The sequence below is a fragment of the Mus pahari genome, chromosome 2 (genome assembly GCF_900095145.1).
Source record: "Mus pahari chromosome 2, PAHARI_EIJ_v1.1, whole genome shotgun sequence".
Classification (NCBI taxonomy): domain Eukaryota; kingdom Metazoa; phylum Chordata; class Mammalia; order Rodentia; family Muridae; genus Mus; species Mus pahari.
Genome location: NC_034591.1, coordinates 43,619,864 through 43,642,476, shown reverse-complemented (window position 1 = coordinate 43,642,476; position 22,613 = coordinate 43,619,864). Strand labels below are relative to the sequence as shown.

Below are 22,613 nucleotides of genomic sequence, written 5' to 3'. Positions count from 1 at the left end.
AAAAAAAAAAAAAAACAAAAAACAAAAAAAACCAAAACAAAACAAAACAAAAAACCAAAACAAAACAAAACAAAAAAAAGAAGTGCTTTCTGGATAGTTCCTTACCTCACCCCCAGCCCCACCCCCACACACTGTGTTATCAGGTTAGTGGTCTAATCTATGGAGAGTGCTTCATAATAGATTTTGCTTGGTATGAGCATCACAGAATGGGCTTGATAAGAAGTTAAAGTTTGGGGCTGGAGAGATGGCTCAGCAGTTAAGATGGCTCTTCTATATGTCCTGAGTTCAATTCCCAGCAATGACATGGTAGCTCACAGTCATCTATAACAGAATCTGATGCCCTCTTCTGGTGTGCAGTCACATATAGAAAATAAATAAATAAATCTTTAAGAAGTTAAAGTTTGATTGACATCTGAGTTTGCCTGTATTTTAAGGTTGCTTTCTTTTTAGTATTCTATTATAGAATGCAAGAGTGTCAGCTTCCTATTTAGACTGAATGATCCATTGATTCAGTTCCCTTAATCTGAAATAGAAATTGTATTTTCTTTACCAGCGGTGGTTTTCCTTTTTAAAAACATGGGTGTATACAGACAAAATTGTCTTAGTGGTTATCTAAATGGAATAATTAAAATATAATGATTTTCCTGTTTTTTTGCTTGGTAATTTGTGATTCTGGAGTCTTAAGCTCTGATCAGGTATTTTAGATTGTGCCAGACAGACAGTGAAGTAAATAGACGCTACTTGCTAATGGATTTCTGTGTAGCCTTCTTCCAGGCTGTGTTGGGAAAGCTGCTGTTGTCATGGTTGGTACCACAAGGCTGGGACATCTTAGGATGTGTTTGACTCTTTGATCCTTTACTCAGTTTGAGGTACACTGAAGAATGACTTGCCATCGAGAGTCAAAGGAGCTGACCCAGGAAAGATGAGAATGTTCAAAGGCAGAATTAGGAATAATAAGGCTTGAGAATGTGCCTTTCTCAGAAAAGAATCCCATCTCATCCCATCTGTGCTTCCCTGATTGCTTTGGCTGTGGCATAGAATATGAAAGCTAAACCTGTTTCATACACAAGAGGAGAAGTCCATTTCATAAGACTATGAAGTTAAAAGGACCCAGTATCTGAACCTCAGGCCGAGCCTACTTCTATTTTATCAGATCATTGGCACTATTTAATAGAACTTACTTCAGTCTGCTCAGTGTTTAGCAAACACTCAGCCAGCTGTAGGGGGGACTGAAGGACCTGTACGTATGCTCTGAGAAAACTATATACTAAATCTGGAATTAACGATCTGTATTTTTCCCCTCTTATTTTTGTTACTGCCTGTTTGTATAAGCCTCGTCGTTAATATTACTGAATACTCTATTGTTAATAACTGATAGCCAAAAACAATCGCCAAGCAAGGCTCGTGGTGAGCTTGGCTTTGAGAGGTCTCAGATTTCTCTAGCTGTGTATTTTGAAGTGATAGATTAATTAAATGGAGTCAGTCTTGCACCACAGCACCTTTAAGAGCTATCCTGAAGCAAACCCCACATCTGGTTCTGTTCATGAGCTGTCATACTCAAGAGTGACTGAGGAATATGGACACTACATTTAGGCATTTAATAAAAACCTTTTTATGGATTAAATAGAATGGTTTATTCATAAGAAGAGCTAGGTAAATCTTTATATCCCTTTATTTTAAGACATGCAGGTCATGTATTTTTTCATTGATTACTCTAAGGAGTCTTTATTTTCAATAGTAAAGTTTATTAGGTGGGTGGGTCGGGGCATATTCTTCAGTTACAAGATAAGTTTTAGTAAAATCTCATTTTGGGAAAATCTCACCCATTCAAAAGTTTTCATTCTTTTATCTAAATTGATAGTAAATCGACTAATTAATTTTGTCACACTGGAGATTATGTAATGCTTTATTTCTGACCTATACCGTAGATCTCTTTTTAACCACAAAAAAAAATTTTTTTGAGACATAGTATCACGAAAATTGCTCAGGATGGTCCCTGGACTTAACTTTGTAGCCCATGCTACATCTGAAATTATGATTCTTCTGCCTCAGCATTCAGAGTAGCTGCGATTACAGGCTCATGCCACCAGACCTGGCTCTTCCAATTCTAAGTATGGAACTTTACCTTTTAATCTTTGTACGAAGACCTCTTTGTTTTCCACCTAGCAGACCTTGTTTAATGATTGATCTTCATCCTGTGAGCACGTGCCAAATTTCTTGTATTTCTTTCTCTAGCATTGTTCATTTTGAGTTTGATTTCCCAGAAGATTGGGTGAGTGCCAGTTTTATTTCATTCTGTATTCACTCTTTCCTTGTGCCCACAATGGGTTCTGTTTCTGTGCACCAGAAGCTAGCTATTATCTCTCCATAGCAGATATTTTCATAGACTTTATCTTTGTCGTCTTCTTTTTTTAATTTTTAGACTCTGTCACCCACATCTTTATTTTCTGGTTGGTTTTACATTTTGGCTTGAATAAGTAAGTTTTACAGTTAGTTTTGTATAGTCAAAATAGTAGGGTTTTGTTTTTGTTGTTTTTGTTATTTTGCATTTGGATTGTTTGCACAGATAACCCTTGAAAAGACTTATAATTCTACCACTTCTTTTACAATTACAGATTACACGCAGACATTTTAATCTGCATGTAGTTTTTTATTAGGTATATCATTGTCATTTTTTTTTGCTATATTGCCAGGGATAAAGAGAAATGCTTTGTAATTTAGGGACTGCAGCTATTTGGGAGTTAAGGAGTGATGTTTCTAGTGCATAGCTACATGTTTTCTATTCCCTACCACATATACACTCTGTGAGACCCTTTTTCTTTTGAGTGCTTTCAAAGTAAGATAAAGTGGTTGAGGCAATTAAGTTGAAGCTTGCACTACTAATTACTGGGCCTTTGGAGGAATGAACCAATTAGAAGTTAACCCTTCTTTGAAATGCACTGGTCTTGCGGGAGTTGGTTAGCTCTGCGTTGCCTGCCTTTCTGACAAATATAAAAAGGGATGGCAAAAATATCCTGGCATGAATATACATCTCTACCCTAATCTACTTGGTACCACTTATCCTTCAGTTTTAAAGATCCCTTAATAACCAAAACCTACACCCCAGTTCATAGTGGCTTCACCCTTGTCTCCTACATTTGGTGGGTAGACAGTACAGCCAGGTTAAAGGCCCCTTGGAAGAACCATTATCATGGCCTCTGCAGCCTGATACTTTCTGTCGATGAAGACACCTGCACTGTGAACCTCTGAAGCCTTGGGAACAAGAGCAAAGAAGCAACTCCTGCCTCCTTTGGTAGTCAAGATCCAGCAAACCCAGGCATTCTGAGGTCTGAGAACAAGCATTGGTGACAGGAAGAGAAGCCCATGTTTCTGATTTGGAAGCCTAATTATCTTTAATCCTGGAGACTGATGGTCTTCCTCTCTGAAAAATGATGAGTCACTTAAGCCTAACTAAGCATAAAGGAAAAAGCAGGGGCCCATATTTCCCCTAGGAAAAGAGTTTTAATTCTTTGAGCCAGTGCTTGTTTCTAAACAGTAATGGAGATGTGTTTCCTGAACGGCTTTTCTTGACATTTTATCATAGCTTTGTCAACTGGACACTATCAGAGGCAAAGCTACACTCCTCAAGAGATAAATTTGCTGCTTTACTGTTGTGAAAGAGACCACATACTAGAGGAAGCACTCATAGAGCTTCTAACCAAGCACAGCAAAAGAATCTTGTCTTAAGATTTGTTTGTTTTTGAAATATAGTCTTGCTATAATAGAGCCTTGAACTTGTGAAACTCCTGGCCCAGTCTCTCCAGCTCGAATTACAGTGTGTGCTACTACATATGACAGTATTTTGAAGAATAGTATAGTTTAGATAAAATCCCAGTAAAACAACTTTTTTTGATAGATTCAGAACAAAGCATGACCAGGTATAAATGGGCCAACATCCCTGCAAAATAAACCCAGATACTATTTCTTTGAAACTGCACAGTGGGAACAATGTAATGCCATCTATACTATAGACACATCTTTTATAAAGGTCTCTCCTGGGCTGTGAATTGAGGCTTCTTCCTTGTTTCAGAATGACTGAAACCCGTCAATAAGTGTAGACTGCCTCTTGACTACTGTAATTTCAGTAGAAGGTTTTTGATAGTCTCTGACATACAGCACAGAGTTGCTTAGTAAGACAACAGGAGACAAACTAGGGTGTTACTATGCGTATGATGCCTCATGGTGCCGAAATATCCATAAAAAACATTATTTCCTTTCCCTTTGAAAGTGCCACCATGAGGAGTATCCAGGATGAGCCCTATGTCCATTGTCCTTTGTCTTGAGTTGACTTTTACATTTTAATGGTTCTGTAGCATTCTCAGTCTTAAAAACCATCTAATTTCTAAAATCTATGCCAGGAAACTTTCTTCCCTCCAGTTTAGCCATGTGAATATGCCTTTCTTAACTTGTTCTAAAATGTAGGGTTTTTGGCCTCAGGAAGTGTCTGTTGGTGAGATTCAGGTGTTTGAGAACTGAGATATATATATATATATATATATATATATATATATATATATATATATATATATATATAATCTTAACTGCCTAGCTATCTCTCCAACTCCTCAGTGCAAAAATAAAATTAATAAAATTAGCTTTTTGAACAAGATGTGTGTGTACAGTGGAGCTTACAAACAGCTATTAGAAACACACACACACACACACACACACACACACATGACATAGTAGTGGTGTAGTGAAACTTCACTGCCTCTTAACTCAATTCGATGTACAGAACAGAGCACTGAAAGTAGTTCTTGCAATCTCATCTTAGACCTAAATTCATAACGTTAGTATAAACATTGCTGTCTCAAAATTAGACAATCAAAAGGTACAACTGTCCACAAAGTGTATATCCACAAGTGAGTGCTATGCACTGTTAAATCCATAAATATCAGAAGAAAATTTTTATGAATTCTTAGAAGCTGTTTCTTAAAGTTGACAGATACTCCGTAGCAGAAGGCTGAATATCATACCTTAACACCCTATACCTTTGTGTTATAAAATCTATTTATTAACGTACTTATCTATTTGTAAATCATTTTGATTTTGCTTCAGGCAATATGGGTTAGCTTTGCTCTCACAGATTAATATCCCTGCTTTTCCTTTGAAATGCTGCTAATGTGCTGATGTTCATTATTAGTTGTCCTAGCGTTCTCTGTGACCTCCCTCTAATCTCCTCACATCTACAATTCCTCAATTACTTAGGAAAAAAAACTGTGTTAGACATTGAAAACATTGTAAACAATAAAACAGTGAAAGTTCTTATGATTTCCTGTTCTAGGAGGAAAATTTGAAGACCCAGAAATGGTTTAATTTTACCCTTATAACCGTGCTATGAAGGTATGTTGATGAAGACTAACTTGTGCTGTAGAATTTCAGGGAGGAAAAATGTTGTGGCTCTTTCTTAAACACCATCTGATTCTTGCTGAAAGAATAGTGTTGGACCCTGTGATTAGATTATTTAAAGATGCAGATTCTAGCAAGAGTCTTGTCTTTGGAACACTGGAAATGCCTATGAGATACATAAGAATATGCTGGGTCTCGCTGACTCCTAGAAACCCCGGATGGCTCTAAATGGATGGACTGGATGGGTTAGGATGATAACTCCTGAGAGAGTGAAACAGTGTCCCCTGCTGTCATTGCATGGACCAGAAAATATATCCAGTGATCATGATGAGTAACTCAAAGCTATGAATCGTTGTCCTGTGGTACCAACCAAACTCCATGGTCAAGGAACTTCAAGACAAGGAATAAAGTCTTCAAACAGAGATCCTGTTGAAAGAAAAATAACCAGATCACTTATTGAATAGCCCAATAATCACAGATCCTTTTCAGGGAACTCTAGTCTCCTTAGCATGCTGGTTCTTAAGATGCTCATCTTTCAGTTCCATGAGATACTTGTACCGAAGCTGGGTGGCTCTTTGAGAAATCCTTGGTGAGTTAGTTCTACATATTAAAATAGTTTTAAAATGAAACAAAATTAAATTTTGGATCATATAAAGGCCAATTGAAGAATCCATAAGATTTGAGCCAAGGTGACAATCTACTTAATAAGACCAGCAAGCAAAGAAAGGATACCTAAAGGAACACAAGGGCAATGTCAGAGAGGACAAAGAACACTTGGGGAAAAGATGGAAATGTCACCTAGAGAATTCAGCTCTAGTACCTAAGAACACTAAACATGATTCCTAATAATTAATTTCATCCATGTATAAAATGGAAGTCTTGGTTACTTCTGAAGCTTGATTTTGTCTTGGAAGATCAAGCATAAAAATAAAATCACGGAGTAAACTGTGGACAGAAGATTAAAAGAAAGAGGACCCTTGGAGAACTTTTGCCTGAGCCATAAAATGGAAATAATTGGAGTAGAGAGAAGGAAGACAAATACAAAGGGGATAATTATGTAACACACAAAAGTATTCCTGAGAAAGACCTGGGCCTGCAAATTGGAAGTCTAAGCAATGTCTAGGATCACTGAACTTGAAAAGATCCATGTCTAGACATCCTGTACAATTTCCAAGCTCTCTAATGACTTGGAAGATTTCAGGTGAAAAACTACAAATTATTTTAAGAGACAGTTGACTGTGGTAACCAGCTTTTCTTTGTCTTTTCCCTTTGCAAATCGGGAAAAGAGATGGTCTACAGAAGAGAGCAAGGAAGAAGGAGTGTGTAATGCTGGAGGGATAGGAAGAAGGGGGGGGTGTATAATGCAGGAGGGATTGAAGCTCTGTAATGTATCACATGGGCAGACCCTAACAAAACTTTAAGTTAACTGGAACAGACCCTTCTGACTAGGGAGAGATTAGCAGATAATACCAGTAAATTCTAATAGTTTGGTGTATATATATTTCAAAATTGAATGGAAGGAGATAGATTTCCATGACTTTTGTGACTTTAGTATAAAATTTAAAAGTAGGCTATACCATAGAGCCCTAAAGTCTAAGAAACTAGGGGAAAACAAAAGAGTGGAATTGAAAATTTAAAAATGAATAAGAAATAACCATCAGTTTACTAGAGGAAATCAAGGGTGAATAGAGCAAAATTTTAGAAAAAGAAAACAGTGGAAAATAAAATCTTGTTTTCAAAGAATACTCTATTTTGGATTGGAGATAAGAAGATGAATGGCTAACACTAATTGAAGAGAATACTGAAGCAAAATTTCCAAGTGAATGAGTGAAAAGTAGCTTGATCAATGTCTTCAGATAATGGGAAAAAGACAAGTAGTTTTTTCTTTCTTTTAAATGACTAATAGAAGGGGCTAGAAAAATGGCTCAGTGGCTAAGAGCACTTTCTGCTTTCTCAAAGGAATAGAGGTTGGTTTCCAGCACCCACATTAGTGAGCCCACAACTGGCTGTGACTGCAATTCCATGGAATCTGTAACTTTCTTCTGGCCTCTGAGGTAACTATTCACATAAGATATCCATACCCACAGACACAGAAACAAGCACATGAGTTAAAAAAAAAATTACTAATAGATACAACATTAAATGGAAGATATAACATCAACCACAATAATCACCTTTTAAAACAGAACTGAGTGAATTACACAATTAAGAGGCATATGCTAGACTGTTAGAAAAATAAGCTTAGTTGTCTCTCTATTGACTCATTGTTTATCATAGTATGTTGAAATAGAGAGGAACACTGAGTTAATACAAGGAAATGCAAAATGAGTGAGTCATGGGAACCATCGGAATACAATACAGAAAATAATAACATTGACTGGAAGTAAAGGGCGAGTTTGTTTTGAAGATGAGTTAATGTATGGATTATCAGGCTGTATTGCCAGAGTTCTTGATTATCCTCCAGAGCTTGATGGTAAGACCCAGCTGCCGAAGATCACTGTTTGAGTTCACAGAACATGAAGACATCAAGCTGGTACTGAGTTGGAAGTCTCGTCTCTACTGGCTAGCTTTCACAGTGTTAGAAGATGCTGTATATGCTGCGGGAAGAGAAAGGTAATCCTCACCCTTACCCAGATGTAAATGCTGTGAGCTACAGTAGTGACTGGTCTAGAAAGACATGCCTATTGGTGCAATCCTGGCATGGACGTCATGCAAGTTACCAACCATTTCATTTTCCATTGACTTTAAGTCGGTCTTCACCAGGTGAAAGACACACCTGCACTGTTTTTGAGTCAAAAACCCATGGTTAGACAGGTTCCAGGCCTAACTTAAGAGAATCTTTTTTTGTCGTTGTTGTTAAATAGGCATATTCAATTTATTAAACTGACTCCTACAATGTGTTATTGGAGTCATAAATTAACACATCTCCCAACCATCATCAGAGAACCCTTCTAGGTTCTAAAAGTGGCCAAAGTCCAGAAAATATGAGAGTATAGAATTTGCATCTCTAAATGGGAGATTTATACCCCAACTGTCTCCTGAGTCTCAGGAAAATTTACAGAAGGTTCAAGAGCCAGAGTTGGTAACTGACCACATGTAAATTGTGTCTTCTGTAGCCAGCTAGGCAGCTGTACGTGTGAACTCAAAGCTGTTGTGACAAGACCTTGCACAAGATCTGTGCAAGCCCAAGCCAGGCAGAATCCTACCATGGAGAGAGGAATTGGGAACATAGTCCTTGCCCAGTTCACAGGATGATTGACAGTTGTTAGCTGCTGGGAAAGGGAGAGTCGTGTTTGTTTGTTTGTTTGTTCTTTCTTTTTTTCCTAAGATTATGACTCTAGTAGGTTGACTGGGCTTCAGTAGAAGGTCACATATCTAAGAATTTACAAAAAAAGAAAAATGCCCAAGTTTGGTTAATAGGGAAAAGGATATATAGAAAGGGTTGGTGAGGATATGACCAAAGACAGTGTGTGGAATTCTGAAAGGAAAAGGAAGAGCAAAACTAATGAAGTATCAAATACAATATGGGCTACATCTCCAAGTTCGATTCCCAAATCTATGTTAGGTGGCTCACAACCGGTTCCGGCTCCCGGGGAGCTAATGTTCACTGTAGCTTCCAAAGGCAGCCACACACAGGGCATATAATCACAAAAATTCACCCATAAATACAAAATTTTACATTATTTATCTCACTTATCAGATTATAATTACATCATTTTCCCCTTGCCTTTCTCCCTCTAAACCTTCTGATATAGCCCTCTTTGTCAAATCATTGGCCTCTTTTTAATGAATTATTCTTACATGCATATACATATATATCCCTAAATATGACCTGCTCTGTCTGGATAATGTTACTCTTATGTAAGTTTTCAAGACTGACTATACTGTATTGGATGATCAATTGGTGTGCTCTTCCCTGAGAAAGAGTATTTTTCCCCACTGTCAGCATTCCTTAGTCACCTGTGGTTCTTGGTATAGGGCTTTCTTCCATTCACTTTGACAGACCCGTTGTTGTCCTTGTTCAGCTTGTATTTAGGCAGGCATGCTGGTGGGATTTTATGGATGTAGCTCCTGACATTCCTAGGAGAGACAGTCTCATAGCAAACTCCTCAATCTTCCGACTCGTACTTTCCTTCTGCCCTCTCTCCAGACATGCTCCCAGAGCCTTCGGTGCTAGAGTTGTTTTGTAGATCTATCTATTGGGACTGGGCCCCACAACTCTCCATTTTGATTGGTTGTAGTTTTCTTGAATGGTCTCTATTGTGAAGAGAAGTTTCTCTGATGAGGGGTGAAGAGTATTCTTATATGTGGGTATAAGGACAAATGTTTAGATTGTTGGGGGTGGCTACTCTGGCTTAGGAAAATTGGAGGCTGTCCTTCAAGATTTGTGACTTCACTGGCTTTGGGCAGTTGGCTAGGTTTCTAGTATCAGCCAACGATTTTCTTCTTGACAATAGTCTTAAATCCTATTAGAGAGCTGTTGGTTACTGCCAAGTATGCATGACACTACTACACTTTTCGGAATGTGATGACATGCCGGCTATTGTCGTGATTGGTACGAGATATTCATTATATTTGAGTAGGACTGTTGGCGCATCCCTCTTTTGGAAACCTTCTTGCCGCCTTCTGATATCATAAAAGCTCATCCTCGAGGAGGAGACATTCAAGACAGTCCCAGATCAAGCCTCCGGGCTCTGTGTGGGAAGCGCATGATGCCTTCAGCAATAAGAACGTCTCCTCCCACTACTTCTGGGGAAAGGAATAGCAATAACAGGAGACTGTAATGTTTGGGGAGCCTCTTGCACAACCCTGAGCAGCAACTCAAAAGAAAGTTTCTTAGGTATGGTGCTGGTGTTACTTGTCTTTGGATCTTGGAGAAAGAAAGAAATAAAAAAGGACTTACATGTGTAAAAATTATATCCTAGGCACTAGCAAAAGTGATACATAAGCTTTTTAAGAAAATCCAAAATGTTAGATTTCGTCTCCTAACGAGGATGGTATGTTACTTTCTATGAGACGGTTTGAACAGATCCATTTTATTTTTTTTGTTTTGTTTTGTTTTTTCCTTTCAGAATGTTGCTGTTTTCTGAACTCTGTAGTGTACTGCTTCCTGTGGGAAAACTTCCAACACTATTGAGCAATGCGAGGACAAAAGAGTTAGTGTGTACGCAGAGCCAGTGTTTCCTTGTGCTATTACGTTTGGTAAATATTTTAGAAATTCACCCCAAGACAAAAGATGCAGTACCATTACAATGAGGACAGTTACCATGACACTTTTATAATGTAGTAGAGGCCAAACATATTAATATCTGAAAACTTTTCAGCGTCATAGCTGAGAGGTTTTTAATACATCTCTTACAGAATTTAATAGATCATGTCAGGGAAGATTAGTTATTTTTGAGATCTGGCTGATATCCGCCTCCCAAATCTGGGATTAGTACATATTGGATAACCATGATTCAATATATACACAGAGGGATGTCTTCAATTAAAAGGAAATATAAATACTGTGTAAACTAAAAATAGTAATGCAAAGTACAGTTTACGAGACACATAGACAATATATAAAGTAGGATCAATGGAAGATTCAGTAAACACACTTAGAGAAGATCGCCTTCATTTCCTTCCTTACGTCCACTTCAAGTAAAAATTGGAAATGAACAATCTAAAAGAAATTAAACATTTGTCTAAGTAATTTTGAGATCACATATGACTTTTGATTTGTTTTAAGGTGTATTCTTAAAGGTGCTCCCTGTCAAAGGCTGATGGGAAGCTGGTAAACAGTCTGAAACACTGTGCTTTGATCAGAAGGACCCCAAAACAAATGAGCAAAGCTTTCAGGGCAGAAGCTTGAGAGGCACAGCCAACTTTCCTTGGAGTGATTTTGGTTCTTGATGCTAAATATAAGCTGTGCTAACACATCATCCCATTTTTAGAAAAGAAGAAATGTAACTCTTTACACTTCAATTTTTTGTTGTTGTTGGAGATGACTTTTTTGGCAGTTAGTATGTTTCCAGACTACATAGGAATTTTGTTTTTGTTTTTAACAAAGACTTGAATCCATTTCAGCAAATTACTTGTTTGAACTTAAAAATCAGCTTTGAATAATTTGAACCTAAGTGCTTGAAATTGAAAAGTCATTTTCTGTTTTTAAAATTTAAAATGCTCACAAAACTTTCAATATTTGTGGACTACACTGATTTTTTCCCCCGCTATTTCATCTTTTGAAGCCTTTCAATAAAATCTTTTAACATATTAAAGTACCTTCAGATATTTATCTATAATCATTGACCTGGAGTACTAATGGGAGAAAAGCTTCTATCTGCAGTAAGGAGAGGCAGAACGAAGAACGAGCTGAGAATGGATGACCGAGTGCTCAGCTGTAAATGGGATATCTGTATTGGGATGCTTGTATTAGCACCAACAGTGACAATGCTCAGGGAATATCCTGGAAGAGGAGACCTAACAAATATAAGTGCTGGAGGGTGGGAAGGAGGGCTTTGAAATGCTGTCTTCTGCACATGGCATGGCTATCACACTCCTGAATTCCCAGCACCTGTGAGTTCCTGCACAAGACAGAGGCACCCAAACCCCAGCAAAGTTGGGGTAGACAGTCTCCAAGCCTCACCCATAACTAAGGAGCTCTTGGCAGCGGATAGTTGCTGGAGAAGGAAGAATTGTTCTTTTTTGAAGATATGGTCACTGGTAGACTCCCCTGGTGCAGTTCGTGGTCCCACAGCCATGTGCGTATATGTGTAACCAACTGGACACGGTGGGATTCAAAGAAAAGAAGGAGACATGAAGTTGGTGGTAGAGAGTGTTGGGAGAAGATGGTGGGAGTTGGTGGTCAGGACTAGGGTTAGTATGATCAGGTTTAATTATATACATGTATGATGTTTTAAACAATAAAGGGAAATTGAAAAAAAAGTGAAAAAGCAAAAAGTCTTTGACCTATAATATACCAGGTCTGCACAAGTTGAAAACTAAGGAAGTGTAAATCTATGGTCCACCTAGCATCCAGACAAATGCATAAGGAAGATCAGAGTGTTGGGCAGGAGATGTCTACTGCTCCAGTAGAACGTGGAAGGAGGCGTAAGGGAAGCCTTGAGGATAATGTGAGCCAAGAAGGGGAAGTACGGTTTGCTGCAAACAGGACAACGTATTTTATACGCCAATTCTATGTTGATATTGAGGTAATTCCTGAAAAACTAATGCTTGCTCACTTGACAACGTGGAAGATGTGTGCAAACGTTTTCTATAACTTCTGACCTGGGGGCTAGTCCTCCTCAGATTCCACAGTTTTTCCTTTCATAGTATAAATGTTCATTCTCAAAGATATCTGTGCTTATCTTGCGCATTGGGCTGAATATGATTCAAATATTTTCATTTTTATTATCACCAATGTAGTGCAGAACATTCAGTTCTGTAATTAAGACACTAAGTAAGCGAACATTGATTTTGTGAATCATTTGTTTTATTGGGATTCATTCTTACACATTAGGAATTGCTTGTTTAAGTACTGTAAATGATGTGGAGGCTTCAAGCCAACCAGCCTTTCAGTATTGCCCACCCAGTTTCTGTGCTTACCAGTAATTGAGCATAATAATTCTAACACCTTGAATTTCAAGGAACAAATGTAGCTTACTGACTTAGGGGACTTTTCGCCTGCTCCTGGACCGATCAGGCGTGTGAGTGATTCCTGTCGTCTGTCCTTTACTTTATTGAAATTTCTTCTGTTGTAGCACTTTTAGCCCCCACTTCATTTGGTGTTATTTTTCTTGGATTTGCTTGCATTTTCATTTTCTTTGAGATCTCTTTGGTTTTGCACAGGTGTTTGGCATTTAAAACAACCAGTGGACTGCCATTTCCTCTACCTGAAACAATTCTTTACAGCCAAGAGCTTCAGATTTTCCTCCGTTCTCTTGCAGCTTCAAGAAGGTTCCTGTGGCTTGTGTAGGTGTAGGGAATGATTGAGTTACTGGGTTTGCAGTAAGTGTACATCGAAGAATTGCCATTTAGGTTTTTATCTTGAAATGCATACTCCCCCCCCCCCCAAATTCCCAAGCTTTGACTCTTTCAATAAAAATTTGTTTTCTTTTTTTTTTTTTAAAGGAAAATATGAACTTTATTAGAAAAAAAAACCTAAACAAATAAACAAAAATTAAGAAGGGAAATGGGTTTGTTTTCAGTAGCTGCCTTGGTGGATAAGGCTACTGTTATCTATACTGGCTTTTACCCCCACTCCCGCCAAAGGACAGGATCCAACTCAAAGCAGTGCTACAACCATAGAGTCTCATCGGTTACTGCTGATGCCACTGTGGCCCCATCCGGACTCATTGTAGGACTCAGGACCTGGGCTGTGTGACCTTTGAGCTCAGCCACCTTGGCCATGGTTGGGTACTTCCAAATAACCAGCTGGTTCTGGGCAAAGCCATGACCTGAGATAAGCTCCTTATAGTGGGGAGAGCAGTGGATGGAGCACACCTGGGAATGCGTATCCATAGCACTCAGACAGGCCCCAAATGCAAGTGTATCCGGTCACTGATACTATGCAACAGCCTTCACAGCCCCTTGATGTTGAGTGAATGCTTGCAGGGGAACCAGTCACTTTCTCCAGGACCACTAGGCCACACTTTGACAACGTTATCATTGCCACCACTTGCCAAGATGTTGTCCATCTGGGACCCAGTGCAGCTCACATACTTCCTGGCTATGGCCACATGGTGTTCCCAAACATCATAGTAGTGGATGTGGCCAGACTATGAACCACTACAGGATATAGCTGTTCCAACTGAGGGAGCTTACTGGAGCAGAGTGACTGGTCATGTTTCGAAGACATTTCTGCTGCTGCACATCCCATAACTGCACCTCAGCATTGCTGGTGCCCACAGCTAGGTAGTTGCCTTTCTTGATTCAGGCCACCGAGGATATGTAATTCCCCAGGCTGCTCCATTTGTAACAGCTGCAGGATGTCACTGGAACCAGCATTCCATAAGTACACACTGTTGTCCAGTGCCACAGCCAATACATTTCCAGAGCTCCAATCTACAAGATTCAGGTAATAGTCACTCTGGATTTTAGGGACATAAAGACTCCTGTCTGGTAGGGAAGGAATGTATCTGCTGCAAGCTTTCCAGCTGGAGCCAGGCGTGATTTCTGACTGTAGAGTACCATCAGTCTGTTCTGGTAGCCTTCTGGGGCATTCTGAGGTTTTTCCACTGAGCCTGAGGATCTTGACTTCCTCCACATCAAAACCCTTCAGGTTTGGAGCCCAGGCTTTCTGATGCTCCTTTTGGTGGGTATTCCCCTGTCTTCCAGCTAGTTTTCCTTGCTCAAGAAGAAGTTGGCCACCTCCATTTGAGAAGCACTGCGTTGGGGGATATAGCAGTCACCTCCAGGTTTGCAAGGGGTAGTCTGAACCTAGGAACTAGATTTGCCAGGAGTTCGTTCCAGGGTCTGGCCGGTGCTGTGTGATCTGTTGGTGGCCCACACGGGCAAGGGGACAGGGCCTGTGACTTCCTTTGCTTTGTGCTGCCAGCATACAACCAACTGGAGCATTGGGGGTGGGTGTATGCAGTTGAAGCAGTGAGTGCAAATCCCTGTCGAACACGAACTACGTACGTCCCTGGGGGCTGCCAAATGCATTCTTTTCTGGACAAGCTAATGGCATACCAAGATTTGTTTTCTTTAAATAGGATCATTGAGCCTTTAAGATGATTAATTTATGAATGCATTTTTAGTGTGTTTTAACAGTTATATCTTATTGATTTGCGTGTGTGTGTGTGTGTGTGTGTGTGTGTGTGTGTGTGTGTGTGCGCGCATTTCATGATGCATGTGAGGAGGTCAGAGAACAACTGTTGGGGATCAGTTCCTTCCTTCTGATAGGGAATAGGGGGAATTGAAATTTGGTCACCTTCCGAGCCATCTCACTGACCCTTGCTATTTGATAATTTATGTGTCAGTCAGCCTGTCTCTCTGTCTACTCAGTGGATTTTTCTACTCTACCAAATGATTGTTTTTACTTAGTAGGGAACTCTTGACTTTTGTCCTTTATGGGAAATTTGTCTTCTATCTGCATTCAGCAGATCCACATGTCAACCATGGCTGTTCAGGTCATTAATTCTGACTTGCTAGATTGAAAGTTATACATAAAAGTAAAATGCCATTTTTACATTGCCTGTGGCCTTTAATGGTGTGTACATTCATTTCTTTACCCATTAAAATGCTCTGCGTTGGTTACATCTTTGTCCTGTAATGATATTCTCAACACTCATTCATTTAAGAAATCTGGAATATGTATTGAATCTACAAATACTTTTTGGCATGTATTAAAACCATTTAATGGTTCCAAAAGTTTGAGAATTTGAAGTTTCTGGGCTAATGAAGATGGTAAAAACCTTCTTACACCAGCTCAGAATCATTTCTCAAAAGATAAAGGATTCATGTGCTCTAAAGAGGAGCCAGAGCACCAAAATCATTTCTATAGCTAACTATATAACCTCACCAGCCATCTCTCCACTGTTCGGAATTGTTCATGAGGCTTGCTGAGCATCCTCCAAAGAGGTTTCCCACTTGCTTCTCTTTTATCCTCCTAGGAAACTGATGTCCCCCTAGCACATAAACCTAACCATGGCATTTCCGTTTTTTAAGAGTTTGATTGTGATACATACTTGATTTCGAGGTGAAATTGAAACTCCTGCACCAGTCCTTTCTGATTTTGGCAGTCTTCAAGTCCCCGGTGCTGCCCTTGTTCCAACTTGTGTTATAGAAACACAACTCAAGATTCCTGAAGTGGCAGTGATCCCCTGCCTTCCTGGCTTTGATATTCCTGCAACTTGATAAAGTAGCTCAGACTCTACTTTATCTTGAATTTATTTTACAGCTTCATAACTGTTCATACTGATCTTAGGTGTCTTTCCTTCCAACTCCCACTACATCCTGAATATATATGTTTACTCACTGGGTCAAGTTTTAATTAGGTTCCCCTTTGCCTCTGTGGAGGGGGGGACTTCTTTTGAGCAAAAGTTGTATATCTTATCATCTTATCCACTGAGGCAAGTACTAATTGGATAAGAGACTCTGTGTATGTACAAAGGCCTGTCTATATAGTCTAACTTGTAATTTGATGGGAGCTCTTTCCTCTTCCTCCTCTTCCTTCTCCTCCTCCTCCTCCTCCACCTCCTCCACTCTTGCTACTGTCCTGTTCTCACTAAAAGATAAATGTAATTTAATTTACAATAGCATTATACATTCTTTATCGATGTACAGTATATTCCTGGTAAAAGACTTTCAGTAGTGTTTCTTCAGAGACTAACTACATGAGGCATATTGGTATCTTCTATGAAACTTTTAAAATTTCAGTCTATTGCAGCCCTGTTCCATACCACTTATAGCCTTAGCAGTGTTTTTAAATCTTCCTGAAGTCTAATGTACAGATAAAACCTGTGTTATCATTAGTGTCAAAATTCCCAGTACCCTCCAGTCTGTTAATCTGGAAGATTCCAAGAAAGACTTACTGAACATGGACTTTTTTTTTTTTTTCTGTCTTTATTCTAAGAATGACTTCCTGGCCTTGAGGGTCAGCTCCTCAAGGGTTTACCACTCTGCTTGTGTGTTAGTCTGCTTGCATCACCTCTTCTTATTCACATGGGAATCAGCTATTGCTTCAGGTATTGCTGATGCTGTGCAGGACTGCCCAGTGAGGATAACCAATCTTGTATCCTTGGTCTTAGTGTGTAGAAACTTGCTATGATTATCAGGGTCCTACAGATACTTAATTGGAGCATTAACTTTGCCTAATCTATACTAGATGCTGAGTTTGCGGGGTTGTCTTTCCTGTCCATTTTGTCATGCCTTGTTAAGTGGACAACAAACAAAAGTGCTTATGTTCTGCTATATATTCCTTTTACAGGAGTGGGACTAGCAGCTATCGTGAGTGGCATATATTATTCTGTGTAAAATATCTTTGGATGAGATTACATGGTAGCTGGTTAAATTGGAGAATAGACCTCCTGTCTACTTTTTATGAATTAGCATTATTAAGCAATATTAATATATATATGATTTGAGCGGATAAACCAAACAGCAGACCACGCCAAGGTGATTCCACGTGAGAGGTTTATTAAGCAGGGATGGGGAGCGGCAAAGTGGGTAGAAGAGTAGAGAAGAGAGAGTGGAGGGGGAAGGGGGGAAAAGAAGAAGAGAAGAGAGCGGGGCGAAGAGAGGAGGAGAAGAGNAAGAGGAGGGGGTGATCTCCTAATTTATACNGAGAATGACATCACACCAATGAGGGTGGGGACTAAGCCAGGTGAGTTGTGGGATTGAGGGTCGTTGTCCTGGCAACGCAGGTCTAGTGTCACAAGGTTGGGCCACGCCTTGGAGTGTCCTGGTGCTAACATTACTTCTTTGGAGGTTTTTTGTTTTGTTCAATTTAGGGGATCCTTTTTAGCCCTGCATATTTTATAAACCTTCATCTACAACATTTATGTTATGTTGCTTCCTCACAAGTTGTTAAATTGTTTTCATGATCTTCGTGCTGTCGAACTAGTTGGGCGTGGGTATCAATAGGAAGGGAAAGACATGAGATAGCACTTACACACAGCTTCTTTATGTCCAAGAGCATGGAGGGAGAGTTGAATGCTGGCAGACCAATTTTGAAGTTTCCTCCCCGACCCTCCTAGCTACTAAAAATCTCCTTGACTCACTTTCTGTCTAGACAAATCAGCGATTCTAGTTCTCATCTTCTGGGAGGTTGGATAGTTTCTGTGTCAATCAGTTTTTCTTTGCTGTAAAAGTATACCTGAGAAAAGTAGTGTAGGATTTTGGTGTTACTGTTTGAGTCAGTGGTCACACGGTTGTCTTGTTCCTGGCCGAGGAACATGCTCCAATGGAGAAGCATGGAGTAGAGCAGAACTTCTCACCTCATAGTGACCAAGAACCCAAGAGGCCAGGGAAGGGCTTGGACCAAGTCATACCTACCCTCCAGTGCCATATACCTCAGGGGTCTGCTTCATCCAGCTAGGTCCTACCTCCTAATAACCTAGTCACCTGGGAATGCATCAACAGTGTCCTTCATTGCAGAAATTAGTACCTGACATATAAGTCTTTGGGGGAGATATTTCATGTCTAAACCATTATAAGTCAATTTGTGTGTGTGTTTCTCTGTGTGTGTGTGTGTGTGTGTGTGTGTGTGTGTGTTTGTGAAATATTTGATACATAGTATGTAATAAATATTAGCAATAATTACAATCATGACAATTCAGACAGTCTAGCCCTCAGTAGCCGTTTGAGATTTACTTTTTACCATAATTTTTTAAAGAAGAAAAAGGCGTCTCAGAGAGGGTGAATCTCTTAACCAAGATATACAGATAACAATTAGATTAGAATCTCTGTCGGCCTCATAAGGAGCTCATGCCTTTTGTTGTTGTTGTTGTTGTGCCTTTTGTTGTTGTCATGCCTTTTGTTGTTGTTGTTGTTGTTGTTGTTGTGCCTTTTGTTGTTGTTGTTGTTGTTGCTGCTGCTGCTGCTGCTGTTGTTGCATGCCATCCACATGCCTTTGAAAAGTGGGGGGAAAGTATTTAAGCCCCTAGTGAATAAATCTGCACTATCAGGAACTGTTTAGTTTGGTTTTTCGTTTGTTTGTTTGTGTTTATTTGTTTGAGAGAGAATTGAAAATACTGACTGACAGGTGGGTGAATGTCATTTCCAGAAGATTATTTTTTTTTTATGTAAAATGGTTTTAGAGGGAGATAAGGTAAAAAATAAAGGATGAGAAGTGATGGATCTTAGATGAACTAACAGAGATAGGTACAGAAATATCACCAATCCTTTGGCCTGAACTTTCAGGGTGTCCTCAAAATTATTCTATAATGAAGTGTGGTTCCAGATTGCCTACCTAAGGTACAGATACCTCTGCCCTGTCACTAATTTAAAGAAACAGTATTGTCAAAGACCTTTACTATGAGAGAGATGAGATTTAGAATCTAAATTGTAGCTATTTTTTTAACATGCTTTTCTCTTTGGCAGAGCAGTAAGAATGTCCAGTAAGCTAAGCTGAACTGTCCCGAGGGTCATGCTAATGAAACAGGAGGGAGTCACATCAGAGTGTATAGCTCATTCAGCTCTCAAAAATTCTTTAGGTGTGCGCCCCATGTTGAGCATACACCACTGTTGTCCGCCAGTGCTGTGGGAGTAGCAGCCTTGCTGTGACCTAGAAATATTTAGCTACCAGGATGGCTTTTGACAGTGGTACTTAGCAGCTTTTCCTGCCTTTGAGGTTATCAACATTTCCCAATATGCCTGATGCGCTCTGAGGCTCTGATGTCATTCGTCGTCTGGGCTTTCTTTATAGAGCAAAACACCTCCTTTGTGCAGTCTTGTGACAGTAGATGTCTGAGCTCTTTGGGGCTTTTCAGAACTGAAATGTAATACAGAAGAAGAAAAAATATTTGCCTTATACGCTCAAACATAGGGCTTCCTAAGGGACTGTAATTATATAATTATCTACAATATGATTTGCTTCAGATATAAGAAGAAAAAAATTTTTTTACAAAAATGAGGTCCAGAAGTATTCTTTCTTTTTTTAAACTTATTTTATTAGATATTTTCTTCATTTACATTTCAAATGCTATCCCGAATGTCCCCTATACCCTCCCCCCACCCTCCTCCCCTGCCCACCCACTCCCACTTCTTGGCCCTGGCATTCCCCTGTCTGGGGCATATACAGTTTGCAAGACCAAGGGGCTGCTCTTCCCAATGACGGCTGAATATGCCATCTTCTGCTATATATGCAGCTAGAGACACAAGCTCTGGGGGGTACTGATTAGTTCATATTGTTGTTCCACTTATAGGGTTGCAGACCCCTTCAGTTCCTTGGGTAATTTCTCTAGCTCCTCCATTGAGGTCTCTGTGTTCTGGCATATAGATGACTGTGGGTATCCACTTCTATATTTGCCAGGCATTGGCATAGCCTCACAGAGATACCTATATCAGTGTTCTTTAAGCAAGATCTTGCTGGCATATGCAATAGTGGCTGGAGAGATGGCTTAGCCATTAAAGGCTAGGCTCACAACCAAAAATATAAGAAGAAAAAATTTAAAACAGCATGTGCTTTATATCTCTCCAATAAAAACCCTGAAGACATTGCTTTCACTTTAGGCATCTTGTCTTCAATATCATGTCAAATCAGAATCTACTATGTCCAATAGCACTTTAAAATCACTACTAGTGTTTGGTTGAGTGGTTAAGCCTTCCTCATTTCTAAAACCTTGTCAGATTCCTATCGACCTTAACAGTAAACAATCATTGATTTGCTTTTTTAAAAAAAAAAAAAATTAGAAATGCTGGGAAGTTTTAATTGCTATTTGCCTAACAGGATGATCTTACTTAGATTTCTATGCTTTTGCTATATATTTCTGATATAGGTACCAGTGAATGTTTCAGTTATTTTCACTATTCTCCTGGTATTCTTTGGCAGTACATGGGAAGTACAGGTTATGACCCTGGATTTGGACTTGATGATGTCAGCTATTTTTTTCTGTAAGGTGTTGATCTGGCTGAGCCAAGTCAGTCATTAGAGAAACTTGAAGGCATCAGATTTCAACCCTCTTCTCACTGTGGAGAGATTTGGCTTTAGTGGCCAAGTTTCCCTTTGTTAATTTGTGATCTACACTTTACTGCAGGCTGTAACAGAAGTTGTATATATAAGACTGAAGACCAGAAATTGATTTTCTCCATCTCTGCCACCTGATCCTATTTTTCTAGAATGGCGGACAAAGAGGGATGTAGATCTGTTGTGTCCCCAGTGAAGTGACAGATGAGAGGCAGCAGGTCAGATGCAGGGAGGTTTCATAATTTGGATCTTTAATTTTTTTTTAAAGTGACGATCATTTAAGTTCCTCTGAAAGATGCTTTCTCCAGCCTTGGGCATTCCAACCTGGAGAAAAGACTCACAATCTGAGACACCTCGCATGAGAGATGGGCTCTGCTGTCAGTCATGTTTTATCACAGCTTCCTGGAACTAGGAATTTACAATTTCTAAAGTTATTTACACACTATCCAGGCCTAGGTCTGAGGGAATGAGAGAAAGGCCCAGTGCACAGGCCAGCTGTGCAGAATGAAGGCCTTTGTCAGTCTAACTGCAGGCTCTGCAAAGCTCCTCTCTGCTATTGACTTTTTCTTTTCAGAAATAATAAGGTGCTAATCCCTTTCCAGCTGGGAAGCTCAACTTTCCTCAAAAGCTCCACAGTTGGCATGACTGTAGTCTCCAAGGAAATGAGGGGTTAGGTCAGCATAGTATTTCAAAGCAGAAAGGTTGAGCTTGGATCTTTCATCCATCCATGTGGGCACTTTCCTGAATGCCTGGCTTTCTCACTTTTTTGTTCATGAACTATGGCCAGTGACGCTGACATCATTTAAGATTTCTATGTATTTTGATTGTATTTTTCCTCTCCCCACCTTCTTACTCATTCAAACTGCATGTTCTCTCTCTTCCCTCCTCAAAAATCCCGCCCCCTGCCAGATCAAAACAAAACATAGAAGAAAAAAAATATCAAAACAGAAAGTATGGAGATAACATGGGGTCCATTCTGTGTTGGCCTTGGGGCAAGAGGATCTGCATTGGAGGGTGGTTGATACAGCTGGTGTCGTTCTATTGGAGAACACTGATGGATGGTCCCTTCCCAAGCAACCATCATTTGCAAATGACTTCTAGGTTAGGGGTGGGACTTTGTGTCACTTTTCCTTATCAGTTGCTTGGATTTTATCTGGCTTGAACTTGGGCAGGGTTTGTGTGTGTTGTCACATTCTCTGTGAGTTCATAGGCTTATCAGTACTGTTGTGTCTGGAAGACTGGGTTTCCTGGGCAATCATTCACCATCTCTGATGTTTTTTTTTTGTTTGTTTGTTTTTTTGTTTGTTTTGTTTTTTAAACAATCTTTCTTCTGTTTCTTCTACCTAAATCCCTGAGCCTTGAGGAACAGGGTCTGATAAAGACATCCCATTTAGACCTGAGTGCTCCATGTCTCCATCTCTGCACATGGTCCGGTTATGGACCTCTGTGTTAATTGCTGTATACTGGAAGAAGAAGCCTCATTGATGAAGGCTGGGTGAGGCCCTGATCTCTCACTATAATAATAGTTCATTCATTGGGAGTCATTTTATACTTCTTTACAGAGTAACAGTAGTAGGATTTCCGTTACGTTTCATGACCTATCTAAGCGCCTTGG

General features: G+C 39.6%; 1 protein-coding gene and 1 pseudogene across 13 annotated transcripts in view; one reads left to right on the top strand and one right to left on the bottom strand.

The window, feature by feature from the left end:
- Cadps2 (calcium dependent secretion activator 2) overlaps positions 1-22,613 on the top strand; it is a 518,996-nt gene that overhangs the window by 83,737 nt on the left and 412,646 nt on the right. The window lies entirely within an intron of this gene.
- On the bottom strand, positions 13,574-18,268 carry LOC110316049 (annotated as a pseudogene).